This window comes from Phyllobates terribilis, unplaced genomic scaffold (assembly GCF_046119375.1).
Source record: "Phyllobates terribilis strain yellow unplaced genomic scaffold, ASM4611937v1 Scaffold_7__3_contigs__length_470593459, whole genome shotgun sequence".
Lineage (NCBI taxonomy): Eukaryota > Metazoa > Chordata > Amphibia > Anura > Dendrobatidae > Phyllobates > Phyllobates terribilis.
The window spans coordinates 204061765-204080542 of NW_027362767.1; the positions used below are offsets into that span (position 1 = coordinate 204061765).

The 18778-nt window shown below is 46.0% G+C and overlaps 1 protein-coding gene across 6 annotated transcripts in view; it reads left to right on the plus strand.

Moving 5' to 3' along the window:
- The first annotated feature begins 5526 nt into the window (after positions 1-5526).
- The window catches only part of DRP2 (dystrophin related protein 2), a 181158-nt gene continuing 167906 nt past the window's right edge, over positions 5527-18778 (plus strand). For all 6 annotated transcript variants that reach the window (XM_073639694.1, XM_073639697.1, XM_073639695.1 and 3 more), the window contains exon 1: positions 5527-5769. The gene's annotated coding sequence lies outside the window, so the exon portion shown is untranslated. The remainder of the gene's footprint in view (positions 5770-18778) is intronic.

An 18778-nucleotide genomic window follows, 5' to 3' on the forward strand; every position in this document is an offset into this window, starting at 1 on the left:
ACCCTGCCATGTGCCCAAACAGTAATTTGCCTCCACATATGGGGTATCAGCGTGTTCAGGAGAAATTGCATAACAAATTTCATTGTGCAATTTATCCTATTACCCTTATGATAATGCAAAATTAAGGGATGAAAAACGGTTTTGTGGGAAAAATGTGAAAATTTTATTTTTACAGCTCAATATTATAAACTTCTGTGAAGCACCTTGGGGTTCAAGGTGCTCACCACACATCTAGATAAGTTCCCTAAGGGGTCTAGTTTCCAAAATGGTGTCACTTGTGGGGGGTTTCCACTGTTTAGGCACATCAGGGGCTCTCCAAACGCAACATAGCGTCTGCTAATTATTCAGACAAATTTTACATTCAAAAAGTCTAATGGCGCTCCTTCCCTTCCGAGCCCTGCCGTGCGCCCAAACAGTGGTTTTCCCTCACATATGGGGTATCAGCATGCTCAAGAGAAATTGCACAAAAAAATTTGGGGTCCATTTTTTCATGTTACCCCTGTGAAAATAAAAAAAATTGGGTCTAAAGTAACATTTTTGTGAAAAAAGTTAAATGTTAATTTTTTTCTTCCACATTCCAAAAATTCCTGTGAAGCACCTGAAGGGTTAATAAAGTTCTTGAATGTGGTTTTGAGCACCTTGAGGGGTGCAGTTTTTAGAATGGTGTCACTTTTGGGTATTTTCTGTCATAAAGACCCCTCAAAGTGACTTCAAATGTGATGTGGTCCCTAAAAAAATGTTTTTGTAAATTTTGTTGGAAAAATGAGAAATCGCTGGTCAACTTTTAACCCTTATAACTTCCTAACAAAAAAAAATTTTGGTTCCAAAATTGTGCTGATGTAAAGTAGACATGTGGGAAATGTTATTTATTAACTATTTTGTGTGACATATCTCTCTGATTTAAGGGCATCTAAATTCACAGTTTGAAAATTGCAAAATTTTCCAAATTTTCGCCAAATTTCCGATTTTTTCACAAATAAACACAAGTTATATCGAAGAAATTTTACCACTATCATGAAGTACAATATGTCACGAAAAAACAGTCTCAGAATCAGGGGAATACGTTGAAGCGTTCCAGGGTAATTACTTCATAAACTGGCAGTGGTCAGAATTGAAAAAATTGGCCCGGTCACGAAGGCAAAAACAGGCTCTGGTGCGAAGTGGTTAAATAAGGGCCATCTGATTCACACCTGTTTCTTCACAGAATGATTGACCTCACTAATTAAACTCCACACTGCTATTATTGTGAACTCACCCCCGTACAATTAATTATTCACATACACAGACTCAAAAACCTGCAGATCATGAATGCGGAGTCTGGTGGTTTTCTTACAATCTGCTGCACCAACTGATGAATTGTTTGACATTTGGTAATATAATTTATACCAAAAACAGTGATTAATCTGGTGAGTCATATTGGACTGCTATTATTTTGAACACTGCTGTAAGTGGCACCCCATGAAGCCATGAGCGACCTCCTCCCTAGCAGCCTGCACCACACTCCCACTACCATTTTGTGACCGGAGTGTTAACCCGGTTGGGAAACACAAGTCTAACTTCTTAATTCCCATTTTGGCACCTATATCCAGTCCTGGCAGATAAAGTATAAGTTCTCATTCACACATCAGGTTTTCTTGCACAAGTGTTATCCGTTTTTTTCACACCTATGAAACTATGGGACTGTTCACATGTTCGTGACACAGACACCGATTCAGTATGAATGTCCTCACAGCCCCCTGCTTACTATGAAGGCCCCCTACAGCCCACCACTTACTATGATGCCTCCAACAGTGAACCAGTTACTATGATGGCCCCCTACAGCCCACCAGTCCATATGAGGGCCCCCACGTAGTGTGATGGCCCCCACAGCCCATGTCTCACTCAGTATGATATCCCCAGAAACCACCACTCAGTATGATGGATGTACAGTCCCCCAGTCATTAACATGGCCTCACTGTCCCCCACTCAGAATAATGGCCCCATAATCCCCTACTCAGTATGATGTCCTCTGGAACTCCCACTCAGTATGATGGACCTTCATTCCCCCAATCATTATGATGACTCCACAGTCCTCCACTCAGTATGATGTAACCCACATCCCCTATTACGTGTGATGGACCCCACAGCTCACCACTCAGCATGATGGCTCCACAGCTCACCACTCAGCATGATGGCCCCACAGCTCACCACTCAGCATGATGGCCCCACAGCTCACCACTCAGCATGATGGCCCCACAGCTCACCACTCAGCATGATGGCCCCACAGCCCACCACTCAGCATGATGGCCCCACACTCAGCATGATGGCCCCACAGCCCACCACTCAGCATGATGGCCCCACAGCCCACCACTCAGCATGATGGCCCCACAGCCCACCACTCAGCATGATGGCCCCACAGCCAACCACACAGTATGAAGACCCAATAGTCCCCCACTCAGAATGATAGCACCAAAGTCCCCCACTCAGTATGAGGGTCCTCACAGCCCCTCAGTAGTGATGTAGATGTAGTTACATCATCGCGCCTGCAGTGCACAGAGCCATTAGCTCTCTGATCCGCTATTCTACTGAGGATGTGGATACTGCTGTAAGGCCACGGTCACACGTTCAGTGTTTGGTCAGTATTTTAGATCAGTATTTGTAGCCAAAACCAGGAGTGGAACAATCAGGAAAAGTATAATAGAAACTCATCACCACTTCTGTATTTATCACTCCTGGTTTTGGCTTACAAATACTGATGTGAATACTGACCAAATACTGAAGGTGTGAACGTGGCCTAATTGTATGATAAACATGTGGCCCCCGATTGATGGGCCCCCCTAGTGGCCATGTGGTCTGCTGCTATGTAAGCTACGCCCCTGCATCCACAGTGATTTTTTTCAAGAACCCATAGATGAGCATTGGCGAGTTTGACCTGTGACTCTGATCAAAATTGGACCTGTCTCTGTGACTCTACACAGACTATAGTACGTACAACTTCTATCCGTAAAAAACACAGAATTCCTACATGGAAAACTAATGTCTGACTGACGCCCACAAGTAGTGATGGAAAAGGCGCAGCTTAGAGCAGGGGTCTCCTGGGTCTATGGGCCGCACATAGAAAAAAACTGAATTTGAAGGGCCACATTCTTTGCAGGACGAGATGACATTTTTAGTGATATTTTTTTTCTATACACCTTTTGATCATTTTTTTAACATTCTTGGGAGTGTTTTGTATGTTATTCTTTTCAATGGAATTCATCATGGGTTATGGTACAGTTTTCTATCTTGGTTCTTACGGATGTGGCGATAACAAACGTGCACTTTTTTTTGTTTTCTTTAGTTCATACTTCAAACAGAATTTTTGGTGCCAAAATTTTTCCAATTTTTTAATTTTACATTTTTACCATTGTTTCCTTTTTTTGTCCCCCAATTGACCCCATACAGTAATATTGTCTTACAGTTAGTACCATATAGTAGTTATGATCCATCATCTTGTAGTAATGTGCCCATCCCGGTCCCCATCTTGTGGGAATGTGCCCATCCCGGTCCCCTTCTTGTGGGAATGTGCCCGTCCCGGTCCCCCTCTTGTGGGAATGTGCCCGTCCCGGTCCCCATCTTGTGGGAATGTGCCCGTCCGGCTCCCCATCTTGTGGGAATGTGCCCGTCCGGCTCCCCATCTTGTGGGAATGTGCCCGTCCCGCTCCCCATCTTGTGGGAATGTGCCCGTCCCGGTCCCCATCTTGTGGGAATGTGCCCGTCCCGCTCCCCATCTTGTGGGAATGTGCCCGTCCCGGTCCCTCTCTTGTGGGAATGTGCCCGTCCCGGTCCCCATCTTGTGGGAATGTGTCCGTCCCGCTCCCCATCTTGTGGGAATGTGCCCGCCCCGGTCCCTCTCTTGTGGGAATGTGCTCGTCCCGGTCCCCATCTTGTAGTAATGTGCCCGTCCCGGTCCCCATCTTGTGGGAATGTGCCCGTCCCGGACCCCATCTTGTGGGAATGTGCCCGTCCCGGACCCCATCTTGTGGGAATGTGCCCATCCCGGACCCCATCTTGTGGGAATGTGCCCCTCCCGGTCCCCCTCTTGTGGGAATGTGCCCCTCCCGGTCCCCCTCTTGTGGGAATGTGCCCATCCCGGTCCCCCTCTTGTGGGAATGTGCCCATCCCGGTCCCCCTCTTGTGGGAATGTGCCCCTCCCGGTCCCCCTCTTGTGGGAATGTGCCCCTCCCGGTCCCCCTCTTGTGGGAATGTGCCCCTCCCGGTCCCCCTCTTGTGGGAATGTGCCCCTCCCGGTCCCCCTCTTGTGGGAATGTGCCCCTCCCGGTCCCCCTCTTGTGGGAATGTGCCCATCCCGGTCCCCCTCTTGTGGGAATGTGCCCCTCCCGGTCCCCCTCTTGTGGGAATGTGCCCCTCCCGGTCCCCCTCTTGTGGGAATGTGCCCCTCCCGGTCCCCCTCTTGTGGGAATGTGCCCGTCCCGGTCCCCCTCTTGTGGGAATGTGCCCGTCCCGGTCCCCATGTCTCTGTTTACATACACACACACAAAGGAAAAAAAAATCCTTCTCCTGACTTCGCTCCCCCGGTGAACAGCGTCCTCTTCTCCTCCGCAGTCGGGGCAGTGTATGGCAATGACGTCATAGCCTGCCCGGCCGGGACGTTGTCTGCTGCCGGCCTCTGACTGGCTGGTATTGGTATTACAGCACAGAGAGCTGGTCTTTGCACCACTATAGGACGCACATTCAACTGAAAAGTAGTGCTGATGTCGGCGGACCCCTGGACTGGGCCACATTGTGACTGGGCGATCCGATGCCTGCAGGCCGCATGCTTGAGGCCCCTGGTTTAGAGGTATATACTCGAAGCATCACTATGAAGTACTATTAAAGGGAATCTGAGAGCAGCCTGATGTAGAGGCAGAGACCCTGATGTAGAGGCAGAGACCCTGATTCCAGCGATGTGTCACTTACTGGGCTGCTTGATACCTGCTGCCATGTAGTCCAACCCCACCCCCCAACACTAATTGGCAACTTTCTGGCTATGCACAGTGTACACAGAAAGCAGCCAATCAGTGGTGTGGGTGGGGTTATACAGAGCCCCCAAAAATGAGAAAAAATGTTTTTTCTTTAAAATAAATATCCATTAGCTATAAAGATATCTGCACATAATATGAATCGACACCAGTGTAAATAGCTGAAGACTTCATTCCGCAGGTTCTTAAGTTGAAACATTTTAAAACAATAAATAAACAAAAAGTGCAGGAGAGCACAGCAGCTCCACAGTGGCCACTGATTGGCTGCAGCGGTCATCCTCCACATCACCTTAGCGGAGCCAGTGCCTTTACAGTGTGAATGTAACATTTAGTGACCAACCCCTCTGATCCAGCTCACTGATGGATCCTTAGTTAACTCATCTGCAGCCAGCAATAGTCAGGGACACATAAGTGAGACAGGAGGCGAATGTTTTCAATAAACCAAATTGCAGAAATTGTAGTAATCGTTATTCCGCTGTCCCTCGCCCCCCACGGCTGCTCCCTGTATCCCCCCACTGCGGAGTGCAGTCACCCTGGAGTCCCTGCCGCAGTGTCCGTGCACACGGCAATGCTAGCATTACCCCCTAGATGAGCGATAGTCTGCAGGGACAGCGCTCTGCAGCCGCCCCCCCCCTTACAGACCAGATGATGCTCCGTCCTGGGGGATGCGGACAATCCGGGGAGGAGGCCAGAAGAATAATACCACCGCTGCAGAAGGCGGGGGTCGCACAGGCGCACTGAGAGCTCGGGGTCTGTCCTCCCGGCACAGGTAGGCCGCTTCCATCAGTACAGCCCTCTCATCATCACCCGCCGTGTGTCCGCATCATGTCGCCTGCGACATCTCCGGGTATCGCCGCAAATGCAAGGTCCGGGGGCGCCGCCATGTGCAGGAGGTGTGAGGAGCCGCACCGTGCAGCCAGGAGGGGGCCGGTGCCGGCGCTGCCCGGGCGTCCGTGTCTCTGGCCGGGCTCAGTGGGTGTTATAGGGGCGCTCCGGCCAGACCTCCGCATCTGGAGGCGCAGCCGCTGAGGTCACGTCTGCACAGAAATGCCGGCTGTGCATGACAGAGATGCCGGCTGTGCATGACAGAGATGCCGGCTGTGCATGACAGAGATGCCGGCTGTCCATGACAGAGATGCCGGCTGTGCATGACAGAAATGCCGGCTGTGCATGACAGAGATGCCGGCTGTCCATGACAGAGATGCCGGCTGTCCATGACAGAGATGCCGGCTGTGCATGACAGAAATGCCGGCTGTGCATGACAGAAATGCCGGCTGTGCATGACAGAAATGCCGGCTGTGCATGACAGAGATGCCGGCTGTGCATGACAGAAATGCCGGCTGTGCATGACAGAAATGCCGGCTGTGCATAACAGAGATGCCGGCTGTGCATGACAGAGATGCCGGCTGTGCATGACAGAAATGCCGGCTGTGCATGACAGAGATGCCGGCTGTGCATGACAGAAATGCCGGCTGTGCATGACAGAGATGCCGGCTGTGCATGACAGAAATGCCGGCTGTGCATGACAGAGATGCCGGCTGTGCATGACAGAAATGCCGGCTGTGCATGACAGAGATGCCGGCTGTGCATGACAGAAATGCCGGCTGTGCATGACAGAGATGCCGGCTGTGCATGACAGAGATGCCGGCTGTGCATGGCAGAAATGCCGGCTGTGCATGACAGAGATGCCGGCTGTGCATGACAGAGATGCCGGCTGTGCATGACAGAGATGCCGGCTGTGCATGACAGAGATGCCGGCTGTGCATGACAGAGATGCCGGCTGTGCATGACAGAAATGCCGGCTGTGCATGACAGAGATGCCGGCTGTGCATGACAGAGATGCCGGCTGTGCAGAACAGAGATGCCGGCTGTGCATGACAGAAATGCCGGCTGTGCATGACAGAGATGCCGGCTGTGCATGACAGAGATGCCGGCTGTGCATGACAGAAATGCCGGCTGTGCATGACAGAAATGCCGGCTGTGCATGACAGAGATGCCGGCTGTGCATGACAGAGATGCCGGCTGTGCATGACAGAAATGCCGGCTGTGCATGACACAGATGCCGGCTGTGCATGACAGAGATGCCGGCTGTGCATGACAGAAATGCCGGCTGTGCATGACAGAAATGCCGGCTGTGCATGACAGAGATGCCGGCTGTGCATGACAGAGATGCCGGCTGTGCATGACACAGATGCCGGCTGTGCATGACACAGATGCCGGCTGTGCATTACCGGCCCGCTCACCTCCCCATGCAGGATTGACCAACCCTTTAAGTATCACCATGCATCCAGTCAAGAGGTTTCCAGGAAGCTGCAAAAAAACAAGTCTGAAGTGTTTTGTTATAAAATACCATACATTTACCTGTTCATATTCTCCCCGCCACCCGCTGTACACTTCCGTGATGTGGGCGCTGCCAGTCACGGGTCTCAGCCGCCTACTACTGTATGTACCACCATCACCGCTCTGGCTGGTGATTGGCTGCAGTGGTACTGTATATGTAACACCATCACCACTCAGGTCTGTGATTGGCTGCAGTAGTACTGTACACGCCACCAGGAATTTCTGGGCCCCGTGCTGACAAAATTTTCGGTCCACTTTGAGACTCTACCTCAGTTCCGCCTCGACCCCTCAAACCTTCCACAGTCCCACCGCCCACTCTTGGAAAAACTCCACTTCTGCACCCCGTCCTCACCAATCACACATTAACAGTTGCCATCGAACACCAGATCACATACATAACCAGCAGCTTTTGTTTTGACCAAAAGATTTTTTAAGCTGCCACCACGACAAGGAGACTCTTCTGGCCGGACCCTACTCTACTCTAACCTAGTAAACATTTCTTATAATATCTAATACTCTTTTTAGGTATATTTTTATTTATTTTTCTTTAAGTGAATGTGTCATATACATTTTTTAAAATGACCAATACACATACAAGGGACAAATACCGTCATACCATGACCAGACCACATATTACCACCACATAGTAACCGAATAATATCACATACATGGGACAAATACCACCATACCGTGGCCGGACCACATATTACCACCACATAGTGACTGAATAATACTAAATACATGAGACAAATAAAATCACACCATGATCAGACCACATATTACCACCACATAGTAACCAACTACTGCAATACTGATGAATTACCATAAATGCCATTATACACATGAGCTCTGTACATAGTATACAGTGTATAGTGTAAGTGTACAGGTAATACAGAGACTCACCAGTGACATTATACACAGGAGTTCTGTATATAGTATATAGTGTACAGGTAATGCAATGATCACCAGTGACATTATACACAGGAGCTCTGTATATAGTATATAGTGTACAGGTAATACAGTGATCACCAGTGACATTTTACACAGGAGCTCTGTATATAGTATATAGTGTACAGGTAATACAGTGAACACCAGTGACATTATACACAGGAGCTCTGTATATAGTGTCTTTGTACAGATAATACAGTGAACACCAGTGACATTATACATAGGAGCTCTGTATATAGTATATAGTGTACAGGTAATACAGTGATCACCAGTGACATTATACACAGGAGCTCTGTATATAGTATATAGTGTACAGGTAATACAGTGAACACCAGTGACATTATACACAGGAGCTCTGTATATAGTGTCTTTGTACAGATAATACAGTGAACACCAGTGACATTATACACAGGAGCTCTCTATATAGTGTCAGTGTACAGGTAATACAGTGAACACCAGTGACATTATACACAGGAGCTCTGTATATAGTGTCAGTGTACAGGTAATACAGGGATCACCGGTGACATTATACACAGGAGTTCTGTATATAGCGTACATGTAATACTGTGATCATCAGTGACATTATACACAGGAGTTCTGTATATAGTGTATATGTAATACAGAGACTCACCAGTGACATTATACACAGGAGCTCTGTATATAGTGTATAGTGTACAGGTAATATAGGGATCACCAGTGATATTATACACAGTAGCTCTGTATATAGTGTACAGGTAATATAGGGATCACCAGTGATATTATACACAGTAGCTCTTTATATAGTGTCAGTGTACAGGTAATACAGTGAACACCAGTGACATTATACACAGGAGCTCTGTATATAGTTTATAATGAACAGGTAATACAGTGGTCGCCAGTGACATTATACACAGGAGCTCTGTATATAGTGTCAGTGTACAGGTAGTACAGGGATCACTGGTGACATTATACACAGGAGATCTATATATAGTGTATAATGAACAGGTAATACAGTGACCATCAGTGACATAACACACAGGAGTTCTGTATATTGTGTATAATGTACCGGTAATACAGTGGTCACCAGTAACATACACAGGAGCTTAGTGTATAGTGTAAGTGTATAGGTAACACATTGACTCACCAGTAACGTCTCTAGTTGAAGTCCTTCATCTTCGCTTCGCAGACCGCCATCATTTCTTCCAGCCAGGACTTGTCTCTGCATAAAATAACTAGAGTTATCTAAAGCACCACTTCCAGAGCACATTCCCCACTTTTCCCCCAATTTCGACACTACACAGCTGAATACCGACATTCACCCACCATTAATATATAATTAGTTATTATGTAACCCACCATTCCAAATGTAAATTGTGATCCACCACTGTGCCTCTATTAACTATAAATAGCCACTTTCCCCACCCAATAAATCTATAAATTAATTAGCCACTGTACTCTTTCATCCAATTCATTACCAGTCATACTCCATCATCCTCAACGCCCCCCACTCTCTACCTCCCGCTCCCCCCGATTCATTATATTTACATACCCCCCTTCCTCCCAATTCATTATGACATGTCCCCTCTGTCTCCAACCCTCAATTCATCATTATTTGCTTCACCCCACCCTCAATTCATCATTTGCTGTCCCTCATCCCCCAGTCTCAATACATCATCATTTACTGCCCCCTACACTCAAGTCATCATCATTTGCTGCTCCCTATACATAATATCCTTCAATACATAATTTGCTCTCCCCCACCCCCAATTCATCATTATTTGCACTCCCCCACCTCAATACATCATCATTTGTTCCCCTCCACATTCATTGAATTCATTTTATTAAGAAAAAAAAAAAGTTTTTCATACCTACCTCTCATACAATCCCCTGCAGCTCCACTTCTGGACTGGTATCAGGGCGCGTACATGCCGTCACCTAGCAATGATGTCATTGTGTAAGTGCCATCACCAGCGTGTCACAGAAGAGGCGGAGGGAGCTCCTCTGGAGCTGCGTGGCCGCTCTGTATTGACGGCCCTGGCCCTCCAGGAAAGCTCCCAGTGCTGGGATGTGGGCTGCTGATAGCGGCGCGCCGACACACAATGCATTATTATACCCTGGGGCCCGGTGAGCAGAAGCAGAGTGGGTACCCTAACTCGGTCCAGCCACCTCTTTGCTTCTGCTCACCGGGCCCCATACACCAGTAAGGGCAGTAATGCCCTGATGGCGGCCCACCATCACCACTCAGGCCTATTGTCTGCAGCAGTCACTTGGGTAGATGGCAGTGATCCTGGACTTCAGATGGAGGATAATACTGGGCAGGAGAATCAATGCTTTTCATTAAAGGCATATAATGAACAGTCTCAGAATACATTGCGTTTCAGCCAAGCAATCCTGTCTCCTCTATGACAGACTGCTGCCCAGACTTCTCCGTTGTCTGCTAATATCAGGGAGGGTTAAGCTATGTGCACACAGAGGTTTTAGAGCACAAACTGCAGAAACTTTGCAAATCTCAAAACTCCAGCATGTCCGATCAGTGTCTGCCTTAAAAACTCTTAAAAAAGACTCTCTGTGCACATAGTCCTAGAGGACCAAGCGCTGAAATCCAGCAGGCGAGATCCTTCCCTCCTTACGTCATCTGTCAGGGGAGGGTTCGGAGGCCCCACATTGATATCGGTGGGTATCTTTAGCTTACCCCCCCCTCCCCGCCCAGGATAATTCTGCTAAATAAATGTTTCAGATTTTCTCTGGTAAAAAAAAAACAGGTGCAGGTGTCATCAGTATTTTGGATTCTATCTTCATCAGTGTTTGGTCCGTATACATTTTTACCATCAGTGTTTCATCAGTGAATTTCACATGTCATCAGTTTTTCTCATATGTGGAAACAAAAAGAAAAGTTTCTCCACCTTCTAAGATACACTCCTTCAATTTTTTCTTGGACCCATAGACTCGCATTGCCAGTTTTGCTCCAAAAATCGACATGTCTCTGCCTTTTTCCATGGATCTCTCGATCCGCGAAAGATTACGGACATGTGAATGGCCCCTTACACTATCACAGGTACGATGGCTATCCGTGAAAACCACAGATAGCACTTGTTCCAGAACAATGGGTGTGTGAATGAGGCTTTACATGGGGTGGTGGCATACTCAGAAGAAGTTGTGTTAAAACTCAGGAGGTACAATTTTTTTTTCTTAAAAACAGAAAAGGGTATTTAAATAATGAAGCCAACATTAAGTAGACAAAAGGTCATTTATTACCTAATTTGTGTGGCATGATTATCAGTTTTAAGTGCATAAAAATTAAAAGATTAAAAATTATAAATTTTTCTGAATTTTCTGCAAAGTTTAGCTATTTCCATAAAGAAAAAATACAAAACATTATCGGATTCCGCCTGGAATCTGCATGAAAAAGAGCCGAAAAGCCACCACAAAAATGAACAGTGCACAGCAATGTGAAAGTGATATTACTGCGCACATGTTCTGTGCTTTACACAGAACACGGAAACTGCAAAACAGTTACAAGAAGGAGCCGCTCACCGCAATAGTGAAAAGCACAGAGAGAAGATGGCGTCAGCGGAGCCGCCACACAAGACTGCAACAAAGATTCCTGCAAAGCCACTTCAGGAAACAGAAAGCCGGTGTCCTCCTGAAATGGCTTCGCCCAGAAAAACTCAGCTGCTCTGCTACCGGGAAAATACAGCCGCCATGTGCACGTTCCCCCGTATGGTCTTAGAATACGTATTGTGATTCTTAATATTTTGAGATTTGACAGTGGAGAGACGTTCTCCTTTATATCGGTGCTCCTGAAGCGGTGACGCCGGCCTCGTGAATGAGGACCCGGTGGTTGCGGAGACACCGCTGAGGAGTTCACGGAAGTGATCACGGTCTGTGGCTGCATCAATATTTATTTTAACAACTCAACTGACTCATTTTGTACTTATTGTAATGTTTTATTGGATTCATGAGGCCAAAAAACAAAGCAAAATTTAGAAATATTTTCAGTTTTAGTATGGACTTCCTCTACAAATGGTGAGGCCCAGACATCCTCTTTGCCTGTTTGTTGGGGTACGGGCCTTTTCTTGGTTTGTCTGATGTTGGAGCGCTAGAAAAAGTTTAAAAAAAAAGTTTAGGAAGCCTTGCTTTATGTCTTACCAGCGCGAGAAGTTCTAAGATTGTGATCATATCTGTTGTAAACAAAATAAATGCTCCACTCTTCCATGTACACATCCAAATTATTATTAAAGGGGCTGTCTGGTATTTTGATTTTGATGGCCTCTCCTTAGGATGGGTCACCAATACCAGATCGGTGAGGGAACAACTTCTAGCACCCCCGCCGATGCTGCCGTCTGCCGGATGTGCTCTGTTGCGGAGCTAAACAGTACAGTGGTTGCGGCCAGGTTCTGCACATCCACCCCCTATTCGAATGAACGGAAGGGGATCTGCAGTACCTGCTGTGGCCACTATGCATTTGGCGGCATCGAGAACATCTGATTGCCGAGGGGGCTGAGAGTGGTGCCATCAGCAATCTGGTATTGGTGACCCACCCTAAGGATAGGCCATCAAAATTAAAGAACCAGGCAACCAATTTAAGACAACCCCTTTAAATACATGCACCAATAGTAAAACATATCTTTGTTAGTCTTATACAACTAATCCTTTTAAAAAGAAATCACTGCACGCTCTGAATAAACATAAGGATCTGAGTAAGTTGTGGAGTTTTCGTCTTTGCCTGGAGGGACTTTTTACTCATTTGTGTAAGACGTCCTTGTCCTAAGTGTGAACCATGAGAACATGAGCCATTTGATAATATTTTAGGAGGAGCACAATGGATGATAAACAATACGAGTGTCACAAATTCCAGATCTTAAAGCTCTTCCTACACTGATAACCCACACAAATGCTTTCCGAGACCCCAGGAGCCGAACACAGGACGGAGGCTGGAAGCGTAATGTATTCAAGAGGAGGCTTCTGTCTAAGGCCTTTATTCCCATAACGTCTCACATACATGTATTGTTCACCCGGCCAGTGTATTCATCGCTGATTCTTATTCCCATAAACAACATTTATTACCCAGCTACATAATCCATGGCCGTCTGATCGCTGGGACCCCACCGATCCTGAGAACGGAGGCTCCCAGATTGCCCATTGTAGTGAATGTCATTTGATAAAATCCTATTAGTTGTTCAATTGTCCAGTAGTTATTTACATTTTTGGATCTGTTTTGGGATCAAAATTATAGGACCCATTCATTTAAAATGAGAGCGGCAGTGTCTGTTTGCATAATTTCCTGTTGCTAACAGTTTTTTAGCTGGATTAGGCTATGTTCACACTTTGTGTTTTTCCTGCATTTTTTCCAAAGGCAAAACCTGCTCTCTTGGCATCAAAAAAGCAGGTTTTGCTGAGTTTTTGCTGCGTTTTTTGCTGATTTTTTTTTCCCTGCATTTTTGTCAGTGTACGGTTGTCTCTTGGTGGCCAGTGTCAGGCAGCTGCTGCAAAGGCAAGTAAAATAATGGGATGCATTAAAAGAGGCATAGATGCTCATGAGGAGAAGATAATTTTACCTCTATACAAGTCACCAGTGCGACCACACTTAGAATACTGTGTACAGTTCTGGTCTCCGGTGTATAAGAAAGACAAAGCTGAACTAGAGAGGGTGCAGAGAAGAGCGACCAAGGTTATTAGAGGACTGGGGGGTCTGCAATCCCAAGACAGGTTATTAGAGGACTGGGGGGTCTGCAATCCCAAGACAGGTTATTAGAGGACTGGGGGGTCTGCAATACCAAGACAGGTTATTAGAGGACTGGGGGGTCTGCAATACCAAGACAGGTTATTAGAGGACTGGGGGGTCTGCAATACCAAGACAGGTTATTAGAGGACTGGGGGGTCTGCAATACCAAGGCAGGTTATTAGAGGACTGGGGGGTCTGCAATACCAAGGCAGGTTATTAGAGGACTGGGGGGTCTGCAATACCAAGACAGGTTATTAGAGGACTGGGGGGTCTGCAATACCAAGACAGGTTATTAGAGGACTGGGGGGTCTGCAATACCAAGACAGGTTATTAGAGGACTGGGGGGTCTGCAATACCAAGACAGGTTATTAGAGGACTGGGGGGTCTGCAATACCAAGACAGGTTATTAGAGGACTGGGGGGTCTGCAATACCAAGACATGTTATTAGAGGACTGGGGGGTCTGCAATACCAAGACAGGTTATTAGAGGACTGGGGGGTCTGCAATACCAAGACAGGTTATTAGAGGACTGGGGGGTCTGCAATACCAAGACAGGTTATTAGAGGACTGGGGGGTCTGCAATACCAAGACAGGTTATTAGAGGACTGGGGGGTCTGCAATACCAAGACAGGTTATTAGAGGACTGGGGGGTCTGCAATACCAAGACAGGTTATTAGAGGACGGGGGGTCTGCAATACCAAGACAGGTTATTAGAGGACTGGGGGGTCTGCAATACCAAGACAGGTTATTAGAGGACTGGGGGGTCTGCAATACCAAGGCAGGTTATTAGAGGACTGGGGGGTCTGCAATACCAAGACAGGTTATTAGAGGACGGGGGGTCTGCAATACCAAGACAGGTTATTAGAGGACTGGGGGGTCTGCAATACCAAGACAGGTTATTAGAGGACTGGGGGGTCTGCAATACCAAGACAGGTTATTAGAGGACTGGGGGGTCTGCAATACCAAAACAGGTTATTAGAGGACTGGGGGGTCTGCAATACCAAGACAGGTTATTAGAGGGCTGGGGGGTCTGCAATACCAAGACAGGTTATTAGAGGACTGGGGGGTCTGCAATACCAAGGCAGGTTATTAGAGGACTGGGGGGTCTGCAATACCAAGACAGGTTATTAGAGGACGGGGGGTCTGCAATACCAAGACAGGTTATTAGAGGACTGGGGGGTCTGCAATACCAAGACAGGTTATTAGAGGACTGGGGGGTCTGCAATACCAAGACAGGTTATTAGAGGACTGGGGGGTCTGCAATACCAAAACAGGTTATTAGAGGGCTGGGGGGTCTGCAATACCAAGACAGGTTATTACACTTGGGGTTATTTACTGTGGAAAAACGAAGGCTGAGGGGTGATCTTATTACTATGTACAAGTATATGATGGGACAGTACAAAGACCTGTCTACTGATCTTTTTACTCTGTGGCCTGAGACGGGGAAAAGGGGGCATCTTCTACGTCTGGAGGAAAGAAGGTTTAATCATAATCACAGACGCAGATTCTTTACTGTAAGAGCAGTGAGACTATGGAGCTCTCTGCCGCATGATGTTGTAATGAGTGATTCACTACTAACATTTAAGGGCCTGGATGCCTTTCTTGAAAAGTATAATATTACAGGTTATATATACTAGATTCCTTGATAGGGCGTTGATCCAGGGAACTAGTCTGATTGTCGTATGGAGTCAGGAAGGAATTTTTTTCCCCAATGTGGAGCTTGGTGTTTGCCACATGTTTTTTTTTTGCCTTCCTCTCGATCAACATGTTAGGCTATGGGTTGAACTAGATGGACTAAGGCTGTGTGCCCTCTATGCCTTTTTTAAGCATTTCCGCAGCGGCAATTCCGCTGCAGAAACACTTAAAAAACGCTTGGTAGAAGGTCTGCCATGTTCCCCAATGATAATCCGCCTGTGCTGTGCACATGCTGCGGAAATTTCCGCTGCGGATTATCATTGTGGAAAAATCCGCAGCATTACCAATTATTTTGCGGAAGCTCTGCATTTTCGCCGCCATTGACTTGCATTGGAACGCATGGAATCCGCATCACTGCATCTGTACATGCGGATTACATGCGTTTCAATGTGCGGATGGTACCCGGGTGTGGAGGACAGGAGACTCTCCTCCGGTCCCGGGTACCATAGAACCTGTAAAAAAAATAATAAAATAAAAAATATACATTATACTTACCTTCTGATGGCCCCCGGTGTCTTTGTCCTGGCTTGCCGGCAGATCGCAGTGGACTCAAGGACCTGCGCTGATGTCATTAAGTCATGTGACGGGTCACGCGACCGCTGACGTCGGCAGGTCCTTTAGTGTACTGCGAGCTGCCGGCAAGCCAGGACGCATCAGATAAAGACTTTGGGTGCCATCAGAAGGTAAGCATAGATTTATTTTTTACCATTCTTTCGGTCACACTATATGCCGGTTGCATGGATTTATATAGTGTGACCAAGTTGTGAAGCACTTTCCAAGTGATGCTAAAATCGCTTGATAACCCGCATGCGGAAATGCAAGTGAAGAACGCTTCACATCCGCATGTCCCTGGCAGGAAAAACGCATGTGCAATCCGCATGTACAATCCGCATGTACAATCCGCATGTGCAATCTGCATGTACAATCCGCATGTGCAATCCGCATGTACAATCCGCATGTACAATCCGCATGTACAATCCACATGCATTTTTTCTGCCAGGGAGATGCCGAAACGCTCAGGAAAAAATCCAGAGCATTTCTGCATCGTGGGCGCATAGCCTAAGTCTTCCTTCAACCTTAAAAACTATGTTACTATGGTACATGCTGATAAAGTTTAGTGCATTAAAAAAAACATGATTCAACTTCCTCAGGTTTGTGCACCAAAAACGCAGCTAAACCTGATACCTGCATTTTTATTGTGTTTTTGCACGGCCCAAAACGCTGAAAAAAACACTCAAAGAAGTGACATGCTGCATTTTGCAAAAACTCTGCTGCTTGACAAAACAGTCAGGAAAAAGAAATCAATGTGTGTGCTGGAGATTTCTGACATCTCAAAGACTTTGCTGGTACTGTAAAACGCAGCTTAAAATTTGCATAAAAAAACAGCAAAAAAACACTGCAAAAACTCAACGTGTGAACAAAGCCTCAATAACCTAGTCTGCAGGATTTTTTTTAGTCCTATCGAAAAAAAAAAAAAAAAAGATCACAACTGGACTCATTTATTTATTATCATTGAAGTCTATGGGAGTGTGCACACATTGAGTATTGGCAGGAAAAACGCTGTGTAAAATACGTGTGTTTTTTTAAGCGTTTTTACCTATGTTTTTACTTGCATTTTTTTAACACTGCAAAAACGATGAAAGAGTTGACATGCCGCTTGCTATTATTTTTATAAGGAGTAAATTCCGTGCATCTGAATAAGTGGTTTAATTAGTGTTTTTGGGCTAACAGGCTCCTTTAAAGTCAATCTGTCAGCAGGATTTTACTCCCAAACTATTTATATGCACATGTAGCTCTTTATAAGACAAGTCCAGCAATGTCTCTACATGGCCGATCTATTTTAAACCAGCTCTCTAAACCTGTGTGCCAAATTTAGGGTAGATCGGTCCATGGGTTTGTCCGTAAATCCATCTTTTCTTTTGTATTCTGTTTCTTTGCGAATTTCTCAAGGGCGGAAGGTTCTAGAGAGCTGAAACCTGGTGTAAAACCTCCGGAAGTGCCTGATTCACTTATGTGCCAAATGTGGTGCCAACTGGTACCATCTTTTGGCCATAAGTTAATATTTGCCTTCGTCTTCCATTTTTTGGCCAATATCTCGAGAATGCTTTGTATTCTGTTTTTTGGTCATTATCTTGACAATGGTAGGTTCTAGAGATCTGAAACCCAGTGGAAGGCGTTAGGAAGCGCCTGATTTACCAAATTTGTTGCAGATTGGTCCCATTGTGTGGCCGTAAATTACCATAATATTTACTTTATATTCTGTTATTTTTGGCATATATCTAGAGAAACAGTAGGTCCTAGAGAGCTGTAACCCAGTTCAAAACCTTTTGAAGTGCCTAATTTACCCATGTGAAAAATTTGGTGCTTATTGGTCCAGTCGTTTGGCTGGAGATTAATATTTGTGTTCTCTTTTTCTCATGAATATGTGGAGAATGGTAAGCCTGGGAGAGCTAAAACCAAATCTGAAATCTTCCAAAATGATTTACCTGATTTACCTATATGCCAAATTTGGGGCAGATTGGTCTAGACATTTGGCTGTAAATTAATATCTGCGCTGATTTTTCCATTTTATTAGCAAATAACTCAAGAAAGGTAAATCAGAGAGCTGAAACCCGGTGTAGAACCTTCTGATGTGCCTGATTTACCTATGTGCCAAACTTGGTGCAGATTGGTCTCTCGAGAATGGTGGGTCCACAGAGCAAAAACCAGTCTAGGCTTCTGAAGATGCCAAATTTGGTGCAGATTGGTGTATTTGTTTGTCTGTGCATAAAATCAGACATCGCACAACAGAGAACAGAAATCCAGTTTTATACGAACGGGGACAAAATGGTACCTTCTGTTAGAGTAAGAAAACCCCACAACGGTCACTGAAATAACTTGAAACTGACAAAAGTAATTTTCTATTTAAATTTACTGAATATCAACTAATGATAATCAGACATTGTTTTATAACTGTAGTTCAACAGAAAAATGATAAAAAAAGCAAACTAATAAAAATGGCCTGGACTAAAATGATGGTACCCATAGAAAAAAAAATTAAATAATTTGACCATGGAGACCTGTGACACTAAGGGTATGTGCACACGATGCAG